Genomic DNA, 7,650 nt, shown 5'->3' on the forward strand with positions numbered 1-7,650 from the left:
TTTCCCCTTTCCTTCCATTTTTTTCATTCTTTTACCATGACTTATGCGATAGTAACAACCATATTTATTAAAAGAAAATCAGTCCATTAATTCCACCAAAATGTATCCCTACGGCCAACTAACATTCCAACACCAACTTTCATGATTTTATGCATGCGATTCATGTTCGTCAAGTTACAACCATACTTCAACATCAACACATATAACCCCATAACTACTATCATGTTCCAACATCAATACCTATATTTCATGCATACAACTTATATTCACACATCTACATCACCCTTAATACTTGAAAAGAAAGTTAGATCTTACCTTGACAACTTGACTTCTCTACTTGGCTAGAGTCAGACTTGAGATGGAAAAGGGTTCTTGTTGCTCCAAAGACTATCTTCACGTTTTAGGGACCTTCTAAAGGGTTGAAACACCTTGGAAATAATTTTTGGATCAAGACTCAAAGGGCCCAAAAATCAGCCCCTTGGCCGAATGCTCTCTCTCTCTAGGCTTAAGTTTTCTTTCTTTGTGTTGTGGAAGTTGAAATGAATTGTGATGGCTGATTTCTTGGTCATTATTTGTTCAACTTTGATGCCTACAAGTTGGTCACATGCTCCACTTATGGCATGATTCATTCCATTAACTTTACACTTTAAATTTCCTAATTTGTTTTCTACAACTTTAGGCCAAACCTCACCTTCTTGTTTCTCCTTTCTTCTTTCTTTTTCAATTGTTTACAAGACAATCTTATGTGTGTTGAATGATTCATGTACCACCCTTTGTCTATTGTAATCATGTTAAGATGGATGAGCAATATTTCATGAAAATGATCCCTCCACCATGTTATGTCCTCCTAAAAACAATGTATACTTTCATAAAGTAGTGGATGCTCAAATATTCAATTGTATGCTTCAACTTTTTCCTCAAAATTTTCAGCCCCTTTTAACCTCACCTTGGTTATGAAGTGTATTTTGTTGTCCACAATATAATGAAAGTGTAGTGGATGAATCAACATTTAATTGCCCATTTGTATGTCTTCCATTAACCTTATTTTAGATGACTGAGTCATCCTTTTTACCTTGGATGTTGATGCTCTATACACTCATTATTTTCTACCAATTTTTACTTAACACCACACTTAAGTAATTCGACCTCCAATAACATTCTTGTACTAAGAAAAATTTGTAACCGATTAGTTCTAGTTTAGAAATTAAAATCCAAGTTCTATCTCACGCTGATTCTTTCGCGAATAACTCGACGTATAAAAATACTTGGATCTAACATTCTCCTCCTTTAGAACATTCGTCCTCGAATGTCAAATGAGGACTAAAACTCGTCAATTAAATAACCGAATCACCCGTTATCGCGTACTATAGACAGCAAGATTAGACCATTTAAAAGGGTGTTTTAGGAATATTAGGCCGAAGTGCTAAACGCACTAAATGGGTCGTTACATTAAGGATGTTAGTAGATAAATATATTTGATCACTAAATGTCATTGAATCCCTTTTTTTTAACACTAAATATCATTGATTTCCTTTGTTGATCACTAAATATATGTGACTCATATCCTACGTCGTTATAGTTAATGGTGATGATCCGTCGCAAAGCTAATTGCATATTCGTCGTATAATTGCATGACATCGAAGGTATAAAGAATTGCATAACCTATTGCAGCAATTGTATAATCTCAAACAGTTAGGTAATACAACTCATCAACAAGTCATATCACTTGGTGGATAAAACACAACAAGTTAAGGAGCTTCGTAAATAACTCATTCCATTTGTTGTAAAAACTCAAAAACACCAAATAACTCGTCGTAACAAGTCATGTCACTTGTTGGAAAATCAAGTGGTTAGTTGCTTCAACAATTGTTCTGATTCATCAAGGGCTGGGAAAATCCCAACAAGTTATGCAGTTGTTACAACAAAATTATTACTTGGTAAAACTGTTTCCGTGAAATTGCAAAATCACGTAACATACATTGGTGATTTGAGCAAGATCAAAGATATCATTTAAACCAAGTTCACTAACAAAAAATTTAATTTTCCATTATAAGAAAGAAATAACATAAAAATGTCATAAAATTCAATTTCACAAACACCAACAATAGTAATTACTATTACAAGACATTGCAAGATTAACAACTATGTAACAATTAGGTTTGGGCATGTAGTTTTTTATGGCCAGCTGTTTTGCATATGGAGCATTTGTTTTTCCTCATTGCAAATGATTCCCCAATTCCATGCCTCCTCTTTACCCGTCTTCTTCCCGGTTTGCTCGACTCTACGGAGGAGATATTTCTCTCTAAAATCTATATAGGAACTTTCTCAAGATTCCGTCGTGGCACGGATTCATTCCTCACAAGAGTGAAGGTCATTCTCCACCCTATAATATGAGACGGTAGTCATAAATCCGCCTTTCCAAAGTCTTCACCATATTGGACTCGAAGCGTTGCCATAGTATGTGGACACATGTATTTAGTCCTGTGTCAAAAACTCTGTAAGTACGCATCTTTACGCATCGACCGTTGCAACCGAACCGTGGACAATGACGCTCGAACTGGTAGGCCTGCAATTTGACGGCCAATAACTTATTCCCCAAGTTGACAAATTTGTTTTTTTTTCCCATTGAGGGAACAAAGATGGTTGGTGAGTCGATGAACTCCATACGCTCATGAAATTTCTCAAACCTCCTATTTATGGAATCAAATAGCAAGAATGGAAATTCTCTTTCAACATTGAAATATCGAGTTCATCGACTACCGTAGAGTGTTTGTCGTCATAAAATTATACTTGACAAAACAAACATATTAGTGTTGGAACAAGTGGTCACAACAGTTGGAAAAATCACAAGAAGTAGAATGATTCAGCAAGTCACAACTCAAAACAGTCACAGAGATATGTTATCATTGGAAATGTCAGAAATGTGCAAATACCTATTTTTATATGTTAATTCCCGCTCCATCCTGTGGAATCTAGCACGATAAAGATGTTCGGCGTCTCCAGAACCCCAAATCTCCGATTTAATTAAAATGGTCATTGAAGACGCCGTATTGTACGCTTTTGCCGCTTTATAAAAATTGAGATATGACCGCCCGTTCTGCGGAAAGTGCGGTTCTCGCATTTTTCCCTAGGTGCCTTATGCAAAAACCATAATGACATGAAAAGCATAATCGAAACCGCCTTTTTGATACTTGAATGTCTATCAGAAATTATGCACAACTCAGGGGTATCCTCTATATAGCTTCTCATTTGTTCAAAAAAATATTTGTACGAAGCATTACAACTCCTTGTCCACTACACAAAATGCCACCAGAAAAATATGATCCTTCACATCTTGTGCCACTGCTGACAACAACACTCCTTCATACTTGCTCCTTAAGAATGTCCCATCAACAACTTATGACTTTTTTCATTTGCGCAAAACTGCTATATTCAAGCCTTATAAGCTACAAAAAGTACTTGAACTTCCCATTTTCATCAACCTTCATTGCCGTCTTACTTCCTAGATTTGCAGAACGAAGCATATAATGGTACGCATCAAGCACCGCATACCCGTGCTAATGTGTCCCCCTTGTCAAATCCTTTGCAATCTCCATGCCCTTCGCACCTTCCAATAACTTTCCATGTTAAAACTCCAACCGTACGGATTGATCGACTCATATCTTTTGTAGCGGTCTTTACCGTAATAAAGTCCATCTTTGAAGTATTCAACAATGACTTTCGCTATAGCGGGTGGATTATGGCTCGGGTGCTCAACCACATGTGTGATGCTTTATGTAGGTTCCTTATACAAAACTTGTCAACTTAAAAGCTTCAGCGCCTCGCCCACCACTTGCAGACCTGATGTACACATCTCAAGCAATGACACAAAGCACGCGAACTAGTCACCTTATTGATTCTAAAATCTTTCTTCAAGCAAGTTTTAAGCGTTAGTGCTTCCTTGTTCTTAAATGACATTTCTTTATAAAAACCTATTTCATCATCTTGAACAATGGCTAGATCGTATTGTGGTAGTGCCCACTGTATTGCTCGCAACTTCGGGTATAGGAATTTAGTCAGCCCCACTTTCATTATCCGGGATATCCATATCCACCCCATCCAATTCATTATTTAACACATCTTGTTGGTCTAAAGATAAATTATGGTTCTCTACCGGGCTTCCAACAATGTATAACCTTAAAATGGGCCTAGCTGCATCATTCAAATAAATACGTGTAAAACGAACCCGACTTCGCTATCTTAAATGGCAAGACCCTCCGATTTTCAAAAGAGTCGTGCATGCAAGATGGCAAGATCTTTTGGTTCACAAGTTAATTCACAATAGGTGATGATTAGGTTCGTAAAATCATCAAACACAACATCTCTTTGGACACTATCGCTTATCGTTTCTAACGTGTCACTACCCTTCCATCGCCAAATATATCGCTTGTTCTTCTTGATCCCATTCACCATGGCAATCAACCCCTATTATTATTGAGTCCCCCATTAGTGGTGTTCGAGGTACCTGAAGATATTTTGCTTAACAAAAAATTGGTCATGAGAGTACATACCAAACTATAACAAAATGAAACAAATGTTGTAATATTGTTCTCCAAGTCGCATTATTGACTTGTTGGAATAAGTGGACTACTTATTGCAATAGGTAATCAACTTGTTGCAACAAGTCACTAATCTGTTGGAGTCAGCTTTAGTTTTTTTGGGGTACTGTTTCAGACTATTGAAGATGTCCAATAGATTAGTGAGTTGTTGCAACAGGTGTATTACCTGTTGCAACAAGTAGTCCACTTGTTGCAGTAAGTCAATAATCGCCAACTTCAGTTTTTAGGTTCTGTTTTAGACTATTGAAATTGTCCAACAGATTAGTGAGTTGTTACAACAGGTGTATTACCTGTTGCAACAAGTATTACACTTGTTGCATCAAGTCAATAATCATTTGGAAGTGCTTCTTCAATTTTTGGGTTCCGTTTCAGATAAACCGAAGCCGACTCCAACGATCATTGAGTTGTTGCAACAAGTGGAATACCTATCGCAACAATCATGCTTCAGCAGTTATTTATACAATAACGTATTTAGCAATGGTTGCAACAATTACAACAACTACATAACTGCTGTACAAGTTGCAACAACCACATTCATCGCAAAATAAAACTATACCGTAAGTTGTTGGAAAATCCGAGATAATTTTACGAAAAATTGAAAATAAAACAAAGATTGTTTTACTTACCAAATGAGCGGCAAACACTTATGAAGTAATTCACATACACTAACAAAATCCACAAAAAATTAACCTGGGGTGGTCTCCGCTTTTTTCTTTTGAGCAACAATGGCGATTTCAAGAAGACAAGAAAAAGTAGTAACAATGGAACGAGAGGAAAACACTTATGCAATTCCTGTGTTGCCACACGAACGAAATCCAGTCAAAAAATTACAAAATCGAGTGATCTTGTTTTTTTCTTTCTTGAGCAACAATGATAGACGGAGAAGAAGAAGAAGAAGAAAGCAAGTGGACGACGACGAAGAAGAAGAAACCAGCAGAATAAGAAGAAGCAAGAAGAAGAAGAAACGAAGCAAAAAAGAAGAGTAAAAAATGGTGGAAGTGGCGCAGGCAAATGGAAAAATTGGCGCTTTTTTTTTTTTTTTTTTTTTTTTATAGGTTTATAATAATATGTGTGTTGTTAAAAACAAAACCAGCAAAGTGTAAAAAAATAAAGCTTGAGGTCAAAGTGTTAAAAATATAACTTGGGGGCAAGTCAAAACTCCCTAATCACTAATCCAAAGTTTATCACCCCTACTCAATTAAAAACTAGAAGCAATTTCCCAACTCAATTTTCAAACTTTTTTGTCACCTTTTAATTAGCCTCAAGTATTTTTATTCCTCATTCTATATTTACTTTTTCGCTCTCTCTTTTCTTTTTGTACTCCAAAACCTAGCACCAATATTTTCATGGAGTATTAGAGAACATCACTTCCTCCGTCTCAAAATAAGTATACCTTAATAAAATCACGCCCATTAAGAAATGAATAAATATAATGCGTAGCTTACTAAATTACCCCTATTTAGTAGATGTTTTTTGAGACCTAAATATTAAAGAGAACTACTTATTTAACGCTAAGGACATTAGATTACTAAAATAATGTCAATATTCATAGCATATTTTAATTTCAAATGACATGCGGTAAAGTTTTGCGTATTTTTTCTGCTAAAAAAATGCTTTGGACGTTAGTTTTTTATTTGAACTAGGTAAGAACTACTTATGTTTAGTAATTTAAAATAGTAGTAAGATTTGATTTATATAAATCACTTGCCTAATATTAAGAATTTTGGAATTAACTGAAATTTTTTATAGACAATTCTATAATGAATTTAATTGAAGAATTTGTGTTTGAAAAGAAACCTCTTTGGTGAATAACTTTCAATTCGAATAGAACTAGATTGCATTTAACGTATTTCATACAAATTGTGGCTTGCGATAATATTTTCTTTTTTGTGGGATGGTGGTGATAGACCGTCGTAGCAATATCTTAAAGCAACATTATGGTTTTGAGACAACTAATAGCCTGTTTTAGGGCTGTTCAAAACCGAACCGTAATCGACAACCCAACCGCAAAATTGGCTTAAGCCGGCTATTGACGTTATTGGAGTCTGTGAACGGATTCAAACTTTATAATTAGCGGTTTATCGGTGTGGGGGCGGATTACTCAATTTTCTTATCGAGTAAACCATTAAACCGCTAAGAATTATCATATCTACATTTTTACCCCTAAATATATAAATAGCTGGAAATTTTGCATTCATAAATAGTTGCAATTCTAAAAAAAGAATAAAAACTTAAGTGTAATACATAGACCGAGAACGGTAAATCGACTCCAAGTAATTGAATCTCCATTTAATCTATTGCCATTTTCAATTCCCATTTTCAACATCCCATCATCCGGCCGTGAAGCCATTTTTTGGTTCAAATTTAATAGTGAAAATGCTATTCGCTATGTGTTGCTCAAGTTATCTGCTTGTTTTGGCGTTGTGCTAAAGAACTAGGCTTTTGGTACCGAACATCAGGCATTGGTAAATCACAAAATGTTATCTCGATGTACCGTTGTTACTTCAATTTGCATAAATGATAACACTAATGTGATGCCATAAGGGTATGATTTGTGTATAGTGCGTGGAAATCATGTTCAACTAGGACATCGTCATTGTCACCGCATTTAATTTCCATAATAACACGTCATTCCATTGCTTTTAATTAATTAAACAAATTCTATTTCCTGGGTAATAAAAGTACAAAATGTAATATTTATTACATATTAAATGAATACAACATAAAGTTTTCCTAATCTAAGTAAAGTAAATGCAATTTCCTTAATGCCTAAACGTAAAGCTCCATTTTAGAAGGCCCTTGATCTCCGTCACTTGTTGTACTCCGACGCATCCATACCCGCCATAGAAATGTTAGTTGTTCCCTCTCCTAAAAAGTTTGATTAATTAAAAGCAAATAGTCAATATTTAGGCATGCTTATCCTTCAAACATGCACACAAAGTATGATTTAGTGTCACTTGGGGGTCGTGGACCCACTTGGACGTTGGGTAAAGTCATCTAATGGATTACGCCAAGGGTATTAAACCTCCTAAGTCATGAAAAATGCCCCAAA

Source organism: Lycium ferocissimum, chromosome 2, assembly GCF_029784015.1.
Source record: "Lycium ferocissimum isolate CSIRO_LF1 chromosome 2, AGI_CSIRO_Lferr_CH_V1, whole genome shotgun sequence".
In the NCBI taxonomy this organism is placed as follows: domain Eukaryota; kingdom Viridiplantae; phylum Streptophyta; class Magnoliopsida; order Solanales; family Solanaceae; genus Lycium; species Lycium ferocissimum.